This window comes from Papio anubis, chromosome 14 (assembly GCF_008728515.1).
Source record: "Papio anubis isolate 15944 chromosome 14, Panubis1.0, whole genome shotgun sequence".
Classification (NCBI taxonomy): Eukaryota; Metazoa; Chordata; class Mammalia; order Primates; family Cercopithecidae; genus Papio; species Papio anubis.
Genome location: NC_044989.1, coordinates 71,183,800 through 71,200,572, shown reverse-complemented (window position 1 = coordinate 71,200,572; position 16,773 = coordinate 71,183,800). Strand labels below are relative to the sequence as shown.

General features: G+C 44.5%; 1 pseudogene; it reads right to left on the bottom strand.

Annotated features, from left to right (window-relative positions):
• Positions 1-4,677: 4,677 nt before the first annotated feature.
• Positions 4,678-5,982, bottom strand: LOC110741156 (annotated as a pseudogene).
• Between the last annotated feature and the right edge of the window lie 10,791 nt (positions 5,983-16,773).

Genomic DNA, 16,773 nt, shown 5'->3' with positions numbered 1-16,773 from the left:
GCTTCGTGCTTGCTTGTCCCTTGTGGCGGCCACTACACTCTCTCCTCCCTGGATTGGTTCTCCTTCCCTCAGTGTTCCTTCTGTCTCAAAACAAGCACACTTTTATTAAGGGCTTTATAGCTAGCAACTTTTTGCTAGTTTGTTGAAAACAGCAGAGGTTGAACACAAACTACAGGGACTTCATAGGAGTACAAAGTCCTAGCAGTCCTAGCTCTGTCGCCCAGGCTGGAGTGCAGTGGTGCCATCTCGGCTCACTGCAACCTCTGCCTCCCAGGTTCAAACAAGTTTCCTGCCTCAGCCTCCTGAGTAGCTGGGACTATAGGGACATGCCACTATGCCTGGATAATTGTTATATTTTTAGTAGAGATGGGGTTTCACCATGTTGGCCAGGCTGGTCTCAAACTCCTGACCTCAAGTGATCCACCTGCCTTGGCCTCCCAAAGTGATGAGATTACAGGCATGAGCCACCACACCCCACCTATTTTTTTCTTTAAAAAAAAATGTAAAATATATATATATATTTTAGAGACAGGGTCTTGCTCTGTCGTCCAGGCTGGAGTACAGTGGAAAGAAAGAGTGAGGGGCACATTTTGACTGATTTTTCTTAGTCCCAGCACAGAAGTGTTGAATAAATCTTTTTTTAAAAAATGAAGGCAATATTAAAGTGCATGAGGTCAAATGTGCTCCTATTTTCTATTTAGGAGATGTGATAAGGTCGCTTATTCCCCAGCCAGTAAGGCTGTCTTACACACGTTGTAGAGCAGAAAATCATAAACAACTTAAAAAAAATATTTTTAAATTAATTACTTTTTAGAGGCAAGGTCTCACTCTGTTGCCTAGGCTGCAGTGCAGTGGCATGATTATAGCTCACTGCAGCCTTGAACTCCTGGGCTCAAGTGATCCTCCCACCTCAGCCTCCCGAATAACTGGGACTACAAGTTCATGCCACTGTACCCAGATAATTTTTAAATTTTGGTAGAGATGGGGCTTTCTCTCTTTGTTTCCCAGGATGGTCTCGAACCTCTGGCTTCAAGCCCTCTTCCTACTCAGCATCCCAAAGTGTGGGATGATAGGCAAGAGCCACCATGCCTGGCCTCAAAAGAACTTTAAAAGGCAGTCCTTATTAGCAAGGTACTTCCTGATTTTAGGGATAAAGCGTCAATGGATGCTTTATCTTATTGTACAACCAAAAGACTGGCAGCTGGTGTTTACCTTTTCCCTTAAAGGATCAGGGGTTAGCAGCTTTATGGATAAGGGCAGTCCTGATCATATAAACCCAACTATATTTGCACAAAACAGTAGAGTTAGTGTATCCCTTTCTGCTTTAAATTCTGGTGTTTGCTTTTCTTCTTTACTAACAAATGTCCTTTGTCACATTTTCTCCCCCTCAAAATAGGATACTTTCATTTACATTAAAAATCTGTTCAGCCTGGACACAGTGGCTGATGCCTGTAATCCCAGTACTTTGGGAGGCCAAAGCAGGTGGATTGCTTGAGCCCACGGGTTCGAGACCAGCCTGGGCAACATGGCGAAATCCTGTCTAAACAAAAAATACAAAAATTAGCAGGGTGTGGTGGCCGCACCTGTAATCCCAGCTACCTGGGAGGCTGAGACACGAGAATCACTTGAACCTGGGAGGGGGATACTGCAGTGAGCCAAGATTACGCCACTGCCCTCCAGCCTGGGTGACAGAGTGAGACGCTGTCTAAAAAAAAAAAAAAAAAACCCAGGAAACAAAACAAAACAAAAACAACAACAAAAAAAACCTGTTTAGGAAGATACCTTTCCTCTTGCATGATTTTCTGGAAACTTGTCTACTGCTTCTTGGTTGACAGAAGCTGCTTCTCCTGTCACATGCACATTTTAAAAGCCACACCTCTTTCTGAAACTATCAAACCATCTTTTCCTGGCAATACATTCTCCTGCTTTAGATTCTTTACCTTCCTTTTTCTTTGAGTTGTCATTAATGGATTTTGCTTTTTCTCAAATGATATTCAAGTCTGTAGGTATGCCTTTCTTATGGCAATCCTGAACCCACATAAAAACTGCATTTTTCAGTAAGAGATTAAAAAGATATTTTGCAAAAAGTGCAGGGTTTTTGTGCCTGCTGGTGTAGCTACAGTGATGGCTTCACAAATTTCCTTTTCTTTATTTTACAATTGTCCTTTGCAGGATTCAGTTGTCTTGAGGTGGCAGACAACCACAGCTGCAGACCTTTATAAATGGCACATATCAAGCAATTCAACTTTTTTGGATAATGAATGTCACGACTTTTCTCTGCTTTTTGGGAGTACTTTCAAACTTACTAGTGACATCACATATGGATCCCATGATGTTATTCAAAGTTTATGATAGTGCACTGAAAATGAAAAATACATGAGAACTAAATCAGTTTTTACTGCCATATGCAATTTGCTGGAGTGAGGAACTGCTCACGGGAGACGATTAGCATCACATAGTGTTTTAAGTGGATACTTAAACACTTGAGCTCACCGTGGTAGCAACAGGAGGTGACTACAAAATTACCACAATAGTACAGTATGTGCCACAGTTAATTTACGTAGTTTTCATTTAATATTGCATCTTGAAGTTTGTTTACATTTCTCTTAACTGCAAATGGCACCGTGTATGGGCTGTAAGTGTTGATGTGCATACATTTTGATAAATGTTAATTTCTTATAATAGATTTGTATATATTTTATGTTAGTGAATGATAAAATTGACTTAGCATCTACATATATTTTATGCATTCGTGACAGACCTAACTTTTTCTTATTTTTAAAAAAATATTTCAGCCAGGTGTGGTGGCTCATGCCTGTAATCCCAGCACTTTGAGATGCCAAGGCAGGAGGGCTACCTGAGGTCAGGAGTTCGCGACCAGCCTGGTCAACACAGTGAAACCCCATCTCTACTAAAAATACAAAAATTAACCAGGGTTGGTGGCAGGCACCTGTAGTCCCAGCTACTTGGGAGTCTAAGGCAGGAAAATCACTTGAACTTGAGAGGCAGACATTGCAGTAAGCTGAGATCATGCCATTGTACTCCAGCCTGGGCGACAGAGTGAGACTTTGTCTCAAAAAATAAAATAAAAAATATTTCTAGGCGCCTGGGCATGGTGGCTCACTCTTGTAATCCCCGCACTTTGGGAGGCTGAGGCGGGCAGATCACTTGAGGTCAGGAGTTTGAAACCAGCCTGACCAACATGATAAAACTTCATCTCTACTAAAAATAAAAAATAAAAAATTAGCCAGGGGTGGTGGTGCATGCCCGTAATCCCAGTTACTTGGGAGGCTGAGGCATGAGAATTGCTTGACCCTGGGGTGGCAGAGGCTGCAGTGAGCCGAGATCACGCCACTGCACTCCAGCCTAGGCAATAGAGCAAGACTCCATCTCAAAAAAAATTTCTAGGCTACATGGTTCATCTGCAAGTTTTTTTATATTGTGGCAAATCTCCAAAATTTTTTTCAAAATATTTATTGACAAAAATCCACGTACAAGTGGACCATGCTGTTCACACTTAGGTTGCTCATGGTTCAATTGCACGTACAAATGTTTGTATGTATATATATTTTTCTATGTATGTTTTCCTATTCTTTATTTTAGGGTTTTTCTAGCTTTGTGTCATCAGGAGGAAGTATTAAATAACGTGGCCTGCTTTCACTACTCACAATAGAAAAGACTTGGAACCAACTCAAATGTCCATCAAAGATAGACTGGATTAAGAAAATGTGGCACGGCCGGGCGCAGTGGCTCACGTCTGTAATCCCAGCACGTTGGGAGGCCGAGGCGGGCAGATCACGAGGTCAGGAGATCGAGACCATCCTGGCTAACACAGTGAAACTCCGTCTCTACTAAAAAAAATACAAAAAAGTTAGCCAGGTGTGGTGGCGGGTGCCTGTAGTCCCAGCTACTCAGGAGGCTGAGGCAGGAGAATGGCGTGAACTTGGGAGGCGGAGCTTGCAATGAGCCGAGATCGCGCCACTGCACTCCAACCTGGGTGACAGAACAAGAATGCGTTTAAAAAAAAGCGCACATATATGCCATGGAATACTATGCAGCCATAAAAAAGGATGAGTTCACGTCCTTTGCAGGGAAATGGATGAAGCTGGAAACCATAATTACAAGCAAACTAACACAAGGACAGAACACTAAACACCACATGTTCTCACTCATAAGTGTGAGTTGAACAAGGAGAACACATGGATAGAGGTTGGGGAACATCACACACCAGAGCCTGTCGTGGGGTGGGGGTTGGGGGAGGGATAGCATTAGGAGAAATACCTAATGTAAATGACGAGTTGAGGGGTGCAGCAAACCAACATGGCACATGTATACCCATGTAACGAATCTGAACGTTGTGCACATGTACCCTAGAACTTAAAGTATAATAATAATAACATGGCTTACTTTTTTGGAATTTCCTGAGATTTCTTTGTGTCCTAGTATATGCTCACTCTTTATAAATGTTCTAGAGGTATATTTATTAGATTAAGCTTATAATTTTCATTATGCAAACATTTTACATTCTCATTTATGTTTTGTCTACTCAATCAATTTCTCTGAGAGGATTTTTAAAAACTGTCTCATTATGTTTATCATTTTGTCACATTTTCCTTTTATTTCTAAGAGCTATATATATATATATATATATATATATATATATATATTTCAGTTACCTTTTTTTCCAATCCAAACTGTATCCAGCTTTATTAAAGATACTTTCCATAAACAATCATGGTATTTCAGGCAGGACATAGGCAGACAATTATTAACAGTATACAACAACTTTCAAACTCCCTTCTTCAATGGACTACCAAAACTCAGAAAGCCACCATAAAACACAATGAAGTTTTCATCTGATGCTCTGAACAGGGGAAGTTTAGAGTGAGAGTTGATGTTTCACATGTAGCATGTTGTTTAATAACTTTTCACGAGCCGACCCTGACTTTCAGGAAGTGAAATGAAAATTGCAGAATGTATCTGAAGAGCTGCAATCTAACAACGGAACCACTGCTTTTTAGACAGGTGTCCTCTCAGTGGCATCCCTGGAAAGTCCAGATTGCCTGACACACTGGTAACAAATGACTGGGGATCAGGTCCCAACAGATGTCTAGGCTTAAGAGAGTTAAGTCTATGCTGAAAGATGGACAGGGAGAAGAGGACACAAAAATGAATTGGTTTTTCCATACCCTAAGGCTTTTGTGCCAAGGTGGTCATGTGTATGAAAGTCAGGGAATCCCTCCTCCTGGGAGCCAAGAGGAAGTCTCCCAAAACCAGAAGGGAAAGGTGTTTTCCCCACATCACTCCAGCTTTGGAGACATTCTATTAGTGACATATGCCCCTTCCCCAAAAAACAACAATGAAGTGTTCTGTGTGCTAACAACATAGCTGAAAAAAAAAAAAAAAAAAAAGTAAAACAAAATTCTGCATTTTTATAAAACTTGATAAAAAATAGTATTTCAAACTGTACAGTCACCAGAAGTACACAGTTATCAAAAATGCACACACTTCACTTGGCCTCTCCAGCACCTTCAGCTTTCCTGACCTGGTCTGTTTTGGCATCTCCGCAGGGTTATTTCTCTCCTTGCCAGCATCAGCTTTTCCCTTTTTCCTTTTGGGTACCTTCTCTCCGTTCTTGGCAGGGGCCTTTTTAGGCCTGGGTTCTGGCTTTGGAGGAGCAGGTTTAGCAGACAACCTCGTGGATCTTCTCTGTGGTGTGTCCTTCACCTTGGCTTTATCTCCTTTAGCATCCCCTTGGGTCTTCCTCTTGGGCATGGTGGTGGCGGTGACAGCAGCAGGTCTTAGACACTGGGCCCGGGATGCAGCCACAAGTGGGCTTTGATCGGTTGGGGGGTCATTCTCACCTTTTCCTACATTTCAGTTACTTTGTTTAATGTCTAAAGATTCATAACTAACTCCCCTGCATTGGCCCTCACTGTTTTTTGAGACTGGGTCTTGCTCTGTCAACCAGGCTGCAGTGCAGTGGTGAGATCTTGACTCACTGCAGCCTTGACCTCTCAGTATATGTGATCCTCCCACCTCAGCCTTCCAAGTTGCTAGGACCACAGGCACATGCCACCACACCTAGCTAATTTTATTTATTTTTTGTAGAGATGAGGTCTCACCATGTTGCCCAGGCTGGTCTCAAACTCCTGAGTTCAAGCAATCCTCTTGCCTTGGCCTCCCAAAATGCTGGGATTACAGGCATGAGTCACTGTGCCTGGCCCAAGATCCATTAACAATCGTTTGTTTGTTTGTTTGTTTTTGTTTTTGTTTTGTTTTGTTTTTTGAGATGGAGTCTTTCTCTTTCACCCAGGCTGGAATGCAGTGGCATGATCTCTGCTCACTGTAACCTCTGCCTCTTGGGTTCAAGCGATTCTCCTGCCTCAGCCTCCCCAGTAGCTGGGATTACAGGCATGCACCACCATGCCTGGCTAATTTTTGTACTTTTAGTAGAGACAAGGTTTCACCATGTTGGCCAGGCTGGTCTCAAACTCCTGACCTCAACTGAACCGCCCACCTCAGCCTCCCGAAGTGCTGGGATTACGGGCCCAGCCACTAGGATCCATTAACTCTGAAATCTACTTCAGGAATTTTACTTTATATCAATAATTATTCCTTCCAGGAACGTTCATTGCACGTCTGCTATGTACCAAGCACTACTGTAGATTTTAGGGGTTCAACAGTGAACCAAACAGATAAAAATCCCAGCCCTCATGAGGCTAGCATTCTAGTAGGGAGCAGAGGTAGTTACCTCATTCAGCCCCTTCTCACAGCCCCAGGAAGGAGTCCTGTGGAGAGGTGATGGTGTGGAGTAGCAAGGAACTGTTCATAATCAATCCAGCCGATCTCGCAGAACAGCAATGGGGCCCCGCAGCCTAAAGGTAACAAAGAAGTGGCTGGACTAGGGCAGGTAAACAGGAAGGACTCCCTCCTGCCAACTCCTCAGGGTCAATTCTCATGTCCCTGAAGTCCCCTTCTCTCCTTCAGGGGAGGTTCCGAAAATTGCAGTTTCCTCAAGAGAGAGGCAGAGGAATGAAGTTCTCCACAGACTGACTGGGACCATCTGGGGAGACAGAGTGCAGTCATCAGTTGCCCTCGGGGGAAGTGGCCAGCTTGTCTCGCTGGAGGGCCTGCCCGCCCTGCCTCCACTGCGGGAATTCTGTATACCTGCCACTCTCTGTGACCTTGGGTTGCTTTGGTGGCACTAGCAGGCTGTGACAGACAACTGCCACCACACGGGGTATGCTGTTGACACTCAGGTACCCACAGCCTTCTCTCCCAGAGATTTTTAGTCTTTGTGGGCATGTTGCTCACCGTGGAGGCTGGGGTCCCACTCACTATGATTTAGGGGACAACCTGACTCTAGCATAAGTAGGAGAAGCTATAGAAATTACAGTTGTTACGAAATGACTCTCAGACCTGGTTTTCCGGGGGCAGGGAGAAGTTTCTCACATTCTGGAGGAAGATGTAACAGCATTTTGAGGATGAGGGATGTCACTGGTTTAGAGGAAAATCTACACTTGCTTAGTCAGTAATTTTGAGTGTCTATCAACAAATGCCCAGCTCTTTTCATGCACTAGATACATACAGCATTCACTGCTCTGACACATGAATTTGGGCCTAGGCCCAACCCTTCCTGTGTGCCTCCACCATGCCTCTCAGAAGGACCCTCTCTTTGGTGTATTGCTCTCACTTATAAGAGCCAGTTATAAATTGTTACACCTCGCCAATCAGCAATTCCTGCTGCAACTTAGGCAACCAACTCCAAGGACCCCCCACCCCCAGTGAGAGCCCCAGGCCCCAGTGAGAATCATGGAAGAGTAAGTATGCCTTGGCTCCTCTTGGGAGGCACGAGGGTCCATGTGCTTTAGGTTAGCCAGAGGGTCCATGCCATCTGGCTTCTTCCTGCAGGACAGGGCCCCAAGCCGCAGACTGTCTATAGTGCAACCCTGTCTCACTCCCCAAAGCAGCTGCATCTCACTGCCTCTTGAATCTCCCCAAAGCCCTGCTTTTGTTGCAATCTTTGACTTCTTAGACCTGACAAGTATTTTCCACTCTCCGCCATACAGGTCCCAGGACTGGGATCCCAGGCCCTCTTCAAGGTAACCCCAGTGAATCTTTCATCACATTTCTGCCATGGGGTCAATGGAATTGAGCCAAGTCCCTCAGTGTCTCCTCAACCAGCTCTGATTGTAGCTTCTGCACTGGTGCTCCAACCACCCCTTAGCCTGGGTCACTTAGGATTTGTCTGTATGATAACCACATTTCTGGACTTTCTGTGTGGTTCATAAATCATACTACCATTAACTAACAACATGATGGGGGTTAATGGAGGCAGGAGAGCTTGGTGGCTATAGATCCAGGCTGTGAGGTCGAAGAGTCTGGGTCCAATCCCATTTTCATCCCTTTCTAGCTCAGAAAGCTGGTTCATTGACTTTCGTGTTTCAGTTTCCTTTTCTGTGAAATGGAAGTAACTGCAATACCTCCTTCATGGGCGTGCTGTGAGAATTAGGAAAGTCAATGCATAGGATGAATTTAGGATAGTGCATGGGACATGGATTGCACCATGCAAGCATTAGTGGTGATTGTTTTGCTGATGGCCTACTTCACTCCTCACTTCACCTCTGAGGAAGGATCTATTAGAACCCTCACTTTACAAATGGGGAGATAAAGCCCAGAGAGTTTGGATGATTATGTGGTTTGGCTCTGTGTCTCCACCCAAATCTCATCTTGAATTGTATTCCCATAATTCCCACCTGTTGTGAGAGGGACCCGGTGGGAAATAATTTGAATCATACTGTTCTCTTGGTGGTGAATAAGTCTCATGAGATCTTATGGTTTTATCAGGGATTTCCACTTCTGCACCTCTACATTTTCTCTTGCCACTGCCATGTAAGAAGAATCTTTCATCTCCCGCCATGATTCTGAGGTCTCTCCAGCCATATGGAACTGTAAGTTCAATTAAACCTCTTTTACTTCCCAGTCTTGGGTGCATCTTGAAATGCAGCATGAAAATGGACTAATATAGTAAATTGGTACCAGGAGTGGGGTGTTGCTGAAAAGATATCTGAAAATGTGGAAGTGACTTTGTAACTAGCTAACAGACAGAGATTGGAACAGCTTTGAGGGCTCAGAAGAAGACAGGAAAATGTGGGAAAGTTTCCAACTTCCTAGAGACTTGTTGAATGGCTTTGACAAAAATACTGATAATGATATGGACAATGAAATCCTGGCTGAGATGGTCTCAGATGGAGATGAGGAACTTCTTGGGAACTGGAGCAAAGGTGACCCTTGTTATGTTTTAGCAAAGAAACTAGTGGTATTTTGCCCCTGCCCCAGAAATTTATGAAACTTGGAACTTGAGAGAGATGATTTAGGGTATCTGGTGGAAGAAATTTCTAAGCAAAACATTCAAGAGGTGACTTGGATGCTGTTAAAGGCATTCAGTTTTGAAAGGGGAGCAGAACATAAAAGTTCAGAAAATTTGCAGCCTGACAATGCAATAGAAAAGAAAATCCCATTTTCTGAGGAGAAATTCAAGCTGGCTGCAGATATTTTCATGAGTAACGAGGAGCCAAATGTTAATCCACAAGACAATGGGGAAAGTGTCACCAGGGCATGTCAGAGACCTTTGTGGCAGCCTCTCCCATTACAGACCCAGAGGTCTAGCAGGAAAAAATGGTTTTGTGGGCAAGGCCCAGAGTACCCATGCTGTGTGCAGCCTAGGGACTTGGTGCCCTGCTTCTCAGCTGCTCCAGCCATAGCTGAAAGGGGCCAACTTAGAGTTTGTGCAGTGGCTTCAGAAGGTGCAAGCCCCAAGCCTTGGCAGTTTCCATGTGGCATTGAGCCTGCAGGTGCACAGAAGTCAAGAATTGAGGTTTGGGAACCTCCGCCTAGATTTCAGAAGATGTGTGGATGCCTGGATGTCCAGGCAGAAGTTTGCTGCAGAGGCGGGGACCTCATGGAGAACCACTGCTAGGGCAGTGTAGAAGGGAAATGTGGGGTTGGAGCTCCTACACAGTCCATACTGGGGTGCCACCTAGTGGAGCTGTAAGAAGAGGGCTACCGTCCTCCAGACCCCAGAATGGTAGATCCACCTACACCTTGCACTGTGTGCCTGGAAAAGTTGCAGACATTCAATGCCAGCCTGTGAAAGCAGCCAGGAGGGAGGCTGTACCCTGCAAAGCCACAGGGGTGGAGCTGCCCAAGATTATGGGAACCCACCTGTTGCATCAGCATGACCTAGCTATGAGACCTGGAATCAAAGGAGGTAATTTTGGAGCTTTAAAATTTGACTGACCTGCTGAATTTTGGACTTGCATGGGCCCTGTAACCCCTTTGTTTTGGCCAATTTCTCCCATTTGGAATGGCTGTATTTACCCAATACCTGCACCCTCATTGTATCTAGGAATTAACTAGCTTGCTTTTGATTTTACAGACTCATATGCAGAAGGAACTTGCCTTGTCTCAAATGAGACTTTGAACTGTGGAATTTTGGGTTAATCCTAAAATGAGTTAAAACTTTGGGGGACTGTTGGGAAGGCATGATTGGTTTTGAAATGTGAGGACATGAGATTTGGAGGGGGCAGGGATGGAATGATATGGTTTGGCTCTGTGTCCTCACTCAAATCTCATCTTGAATTGTACTCCCATAATTCCCATGTGTTGTGGGAGGGACTCAGTGGGAGATAATTTGAATTATGGGGGTGGTTTCCCCAAACTGTTCTTGTGGTAGTGAATAAGTCTCACAAGATCTGATGGTTTTATCAGGGGTTTCTGCTTTTGCATTTCCTCATTTCTCTTGCCACTGCCATGTAAGAAGTGCCTTTGGTCTCCCACCATGATTCTGAGGCCTCCCAACCATGTGGAACTGTAAATCCAATTAAACCTCTTTTTCTTCCCAGTCTTGGTTATGTCTTTATCAGCAGTGTGAAAATGAATGAATACAGATGACTTGCCTGAAGGTCATACAAATGCCCTGCTGCAGAAGGTCCCTCTTGACAGCCATGGCCCTCTGCCTGTAGCCCCCACTCTCTGCTTCATTTTCTCAGCTCTTCTGCAAAGCCACTGAAGCTCACATGGCTCGGCGCTTCCCAGGGCCCCTTCATGAGGCTGTAGGTCTCTCTCTATGTTTTGTCAGGGCTCCGAAGCACAGCAGCACCAATGAGAAGCCCCTGAGCTAAGGGGCTCTGGGAAGAGAAGGTCTTTGGCCAGTTTCCTGGGGACGAAGCCCAAGGGCAGAGTCTCTGTGTCTATTCCTTTTCTCTGTTCTCTGTCCTCTTTCTGAGACACACTTTTGACCCTCTTTTAACCCTGCTGGTGGTGTAGCCAATACACTGACCCTAGCTCATGTTTGGTGGGGGTGGAGGAAGACAAGGCCCCCAAGGGAAGTGAACTATTCCACATAGCAAGCAGGCAGGACCTGTGTACCAGGACTCAAGCAGCTGGAAATGTGAGGCTGTGCTGAGTGATCTTGGGTTGGAGGCCACTCAGACTTGGAGGAAAGAGAGCTGCAGTGAATGTGAATGTGACAAATGTGCAGTGAATGTGACAAAGCTAAGTTCTGGACTTGGCTCTGCTACTGACCGGCAGCGTGACCTTGCCCAGTCATTAAACTTTATTGATTTTCTGTACAATGGGAGGAAAGTCTAATGCCCAGGATATGGTGGGATAAAATAATAATACCATGCCAAAAATAATATAACATCATAATAATGTGAATTTATGTGAATATGAACAAAGGAAATTGCCAAATCGATTTGGATGGGAATTCTGGGCAATATAGACTTGACTATAGTCTTTGGTCCCTGTTTAAAGTGCATTCTTGGTCTTCTTTACTAAAGCTGCTTTTCTAGCAGCTCTTTCATGTCTTGCCTGAGCTAATGGGAGAAAGGTGGCATGTGTGAGCCACAATCTGGACACTGTGATGAGGGGTGCTGAGTGCCTAGGAAGGCAGACCCAGCAGGGGAGAGTTCTTCTCACCTAGGCCCAGGGTAACTAATGGGCAAAGACTGACGAGGTGGACTGGCTGGAGATGGAGTGAGGGCAATTTATCTGTGTCTCGTAGGAGAAGATAATGTGGATTGACTGCCTCCACCTCATGCCTTTCGGCACTGCAGAAGCTTCATTTTTTAGAATTTGGACTCAGTGTTCTGAATGGTAATTAAGATGATTTAATTAGAAACTGTTGTAGGACATTGAGAGGGTGGAAGTGAGGCAGAGCTCACCTTCCTGTCCTTTTGTCTGTTTTCTGTGGAGAGCAAGGAGATGGGGCCAGGTGTGTCTCCCCCACAGTGTCCCAGGCCCCTTTCCCACATTTGTGGAGTTGAATGGCAGTGGCAGTGGTGTGTTCTCAAACTCAGAGCTCCTCCTGCCTCTCCAGCCCTCTGATGGTTATGTAAGCACCAGGATCCTGAATGAAATCTCTTGGCATCTGCTTAGAATAGATAGAAGAGCTTCTGAGCCTATACTGAGCCTTGCTGGGGGGAATGGCATGAAGTCTTTGCTGCTGCAAGGCAGGCTCCCTGCAGAGGCCTCTAAGGAGACAGCTCAGGAATGACAGCCCACCTACCTTATCTCTCTCAATCCCTTCTGGAACGGGTGGGGTCGGGTGATGAGGCACCTAGGGTGGGAGTTCCTGAAGGGAAGGGATGGCTTGTTAAAGAGGTACTGCAAAAAAAAAACCAAAAAAACAAACAAACAAAAAACAACCTGAAACCCTGATTTTTTTTTGACTCCACTCAGCATGGTTACCTCTTCCTGGCTTTAGGAATATCATTCATAGGCTCCTTTGCACAAGTAAAACAGGCTAGAGTATTGAAAGCCGAAGGGAAAAACAAACAAAAATGTCCCCCCGCCCAAAGTCAGAAAAATTCATTCTCCAAATCCAGGGGTCCAAACCGAGATTCTGCTTCCCTGGCCTGCTTGAAGCCTCTGCCTGGAGTGTGAGTCCTGATTACTGCTAAGGTTCCCCTTCTTTCCTTCCTGTCCCTGCCTTCCCCTTCCAGGGCAGGATTCGGGAGGAGTGTTAGTTAATTGTCCCCAAGTAGACAGAGCAGTTTTGACCTTTTCTTAGCTGCCCACAAGCATGGAGGGAAACAGCTTATCCAGCAAGAGAAGTGACAATAATGGTGACATTTGTTAGCACTCAGCATGTGCCAGCCTTAAGTCATCATCTCACCCAGCCTTATGTTATCAGGCAAAGGTGAAGAGTTCCTTCTTACTGCATGCCTTCTAACTCTCCCTAAGTGAAAAAATAGCTTTCTTAATTTTAAATGAAAAAAAAAAAGTGTTATTTAAAGCCAGTATTAGGGGAACTTTCTCTTTAAAATGGCATTTGACCAAGAGTTTTCTCATTTCACTCTAAAATACATAATAACACACAGAAAAAGGCAAAACCGACAGCAGCAGCAGAAACCAAGACAGGTAGTAACTCAATTGCCAGAGAAATTTTACCAACTACCTGTAGTAGTCATGGAGCTGAAGTCAGAAACATGATTTGAAGCAAGCACATGTCTTGCTTTTTGAAACAGAGCAACAATAAGAAATTGGTAAAAGGTCCTTTAGCCTTACGCTGCTGTTTGCACCGTTGACTCAGAGACCTACTGTCTGTATCAATCAACGAACTAGACAGGGATCCCCTTTCTTCAAGGGCATTGTGTTTTGAGATAGCTGTGTGTCCCCATCCTTACCCCAAGGGTGGACTCCATTCAGCTGGCATTGTACTGGGCTACAAGGTATTTAGGACTCAGGAAACAAAAAAGCAGTAAATAGAGGATGTCATCAGTTGCATCCTGAGAGGTCTGGTTCCACAAAGGAAGGGCAATAAGCAGGAATAGCAAACACAAGGAAAGCAATGCATTATGGGACCTAAAGATGTTCACACACTTCAGGTAGCCTGGAAGGGGAAACTCCCTACTAGACCCATAGAGTAGTATAGGATGAATGCAGCTGAGCCAGTACTGTGTACACCAACCATAGCATATCTCCAGCATCTAACAGGTTACTTATCCTTCAGTTTTCCATGGCAGAGAGATCTTCCTACTTTCTATGTAATCTTAGGTAAACTTTTTCATTCATCTATTTATTTATTCACAAATATATATTATAGGGTCAAGTAGTTGTGGCAAAACATGAAAGATTTTACCTGAATAAGCAGGTTCTTATTTTACCCATGTCAAAGTAGCTTTTTTACTTCATTGCAAGCATTATTCATTCATTTGCCTTCTCAGTTATTCAGCAAATGTTTATTGGATGTCTACTCTGTGCCAAGCCAGCACTCTGTAGGTGCTGGAGATGCTGTGGCCAGTGATCCTCCTTCCAAGAGCCAAAATAAGAGAAATAAATGATCTCGCAGAGGCTTTATGGGCGCTACTGGAACACAGAGGAAGGGCACTAGGACAGAGACTCCTGTTGTCAACCAAATGCATTCTCCCCATTGAACAGAATTGTAGCCAGGAACATGGCTCCCCAGTCAGGCTACATTCCCCGCCATTTCTTGCATCCGTGTGTAGCCATGTGTGAATTCCTGCCAATGGCATGTGAGTTGAATCCTATGTGCCGCCTCTGGTCAGGCCTTAAGATCTCTTCCATGCCCTTCTCCTGGAACCCAGATATGGTGGCGACCGAGCCTCAGCCATGCCAGCGATAACAATGCCCTAGGGGAGTTGGCCCTAAGGGATGGAAGAACAATAATTTGGAAGGAACATAAGTCCCCAAGTGACCATGAGGAGCAGAGCTGACCTACACCTTTCACGCTGTTAGAGGATAGTGAAACTTTTTGTTCATTAGGCCATTGTATTATTGGGTGTATGGCAAGGTTTCAGCACTAAGTCACTATCAGGTGTAACACTTTAGCTTAAATCAGTTCACGTGACTGCTTTTCCTGAGAACAATGACATAACGTATGAATCTAACAGACCAGAGGTCAGAAAGTTAAGAGTTGGAGTTTATGGAAGAACACAGGTATGAAGGAATCAAATCGGGTGTGCTCACACTGGGTTCCTAATGTACACCACCTTGTTCACTGCAAGGTTTGGCAATAAAATAGAATAATATCAATGATGTCCTTTATGATGCTTTCAAGGAAAGTTAAGTAAATGGGTAAGCTATCTCCATTTTAAACTTTGTTCCCATACATTTGGCCCTTGTTGCCTTCTATCTGCCTGCCAGTAGACAACACCAAATGAACTTAGAGCAAACAAAATATTTTTATACTTAAAAATATATTTTAAATTACAGAATTGGCCCATGCTTATTGTGAAATAAGCAATATAGAGGATGTGATGTGCAGGTCACACTTCCCCATTCCCGGACCATGCTCAAGGAACCTCATTCAAACATTTGGTGTGTCCCCTTCTTTCCTTTGACCTTTGCTGGGAGGCAGTGTCAGAGTGGGAGCTGAAGAACAGTGGGGCCAAAGAGGTGGCTGATGTGGTTAGGAAATTGGTTATGTACAGGGATTGAGCAAATAAGTAATTACACTGAGGATGATGTGAGTCAAGTTTCTCATTGTTGGAGAAGGGAGTTATAAAAGCAGATATGGGGTGAGCAGTTAAAAAAAAGGAAAGCAGGGAAACTAGAGGGAACCTGAGGTGTTTGGTTAGAGTTGGAGGTATTAGTGTGAACTCATGGTTTCAAATATATACGTACTTAGATACACAGATATAGCTATACATATTATATGCATGTATACTTACCTACATATGTGTCATATCTGCAAAAAGGGCTTAGAAGCAATGACATCCAAAAAGGAATGAGCAACCAAGCATACAGATCTTGGTTTCTAAATCCTAACTTCCACTAAAAGAAGAATAGACTGATTCCTGGGCTGGAGCTGGGAAAATTCAAGAAGCGCCTTCCTGGTACAAGTAAGAAAGTGCACAAAGAATGAGGGGGTCATGAAAACGACAGAGGAGCCAGCTTAGAGGGCCTCCCATAGGCCAAATCTGGGACAAATTGAGCATTAAATAATGATGTAAATAAATTACATCCTGTGAATAAAACAGAAATTTATGGGCCCATGCTGACATAAATACAAAATGAATAAATGAATGGGAAGAAGGGAAAGCTCTTCTTCACAGTAGAATGCCAATCATTTGACTCTAGTCATGGTGCTGGTTGATTCAGGCAGGAGTCAACAACGGATGAGGAGTATCTCCACACACACACACACACACACGCACACACACACACACATACACACACTATATATATATATATATATAAAAATAGAGAGAGAGAGAGAGATGAAGTCTTGCTCTGTCTCCCAGGCTGGAGTGCAGTGGCGTGATCTAGTCTCACTGCAAGCTCTGCCACCCAGGTTCACACCATTCTCCTGCCTCAGTCTCCTGAGTAGCTGGGACTACAGGTGCCTGCCACCACACCCAGCTAATTTTTTTGTATTTTTTAGTAGAGATGGGGGTTTCACCATGTTAGCCAGGATGGTCTCGATCTCCTGACCTTGTGATCCACCTGCCTCGGCTTCCCAAAGTGCTAGGATTACAGGCGTGAGCCACCGTGCCTGGCCCACAAAATATTTATCAATTTATGGTGAAAAAACCTGACACCACCACCTTGACCAGGCAATTAAGGTTAACATCACCAGTGGTGGGGCAGATCAACCTCATGTACTTCCTGATGTGATGCACTGAGAAGAGCCCAGCATCATTTATACAGAGTCCCTCCATGAAGGCATGGCTGGGGTCTGGACATAAGCAAATAGCAGACAGCCCCAGGTTGAGGGACATACTACAGAATGAAAGGCCCTTA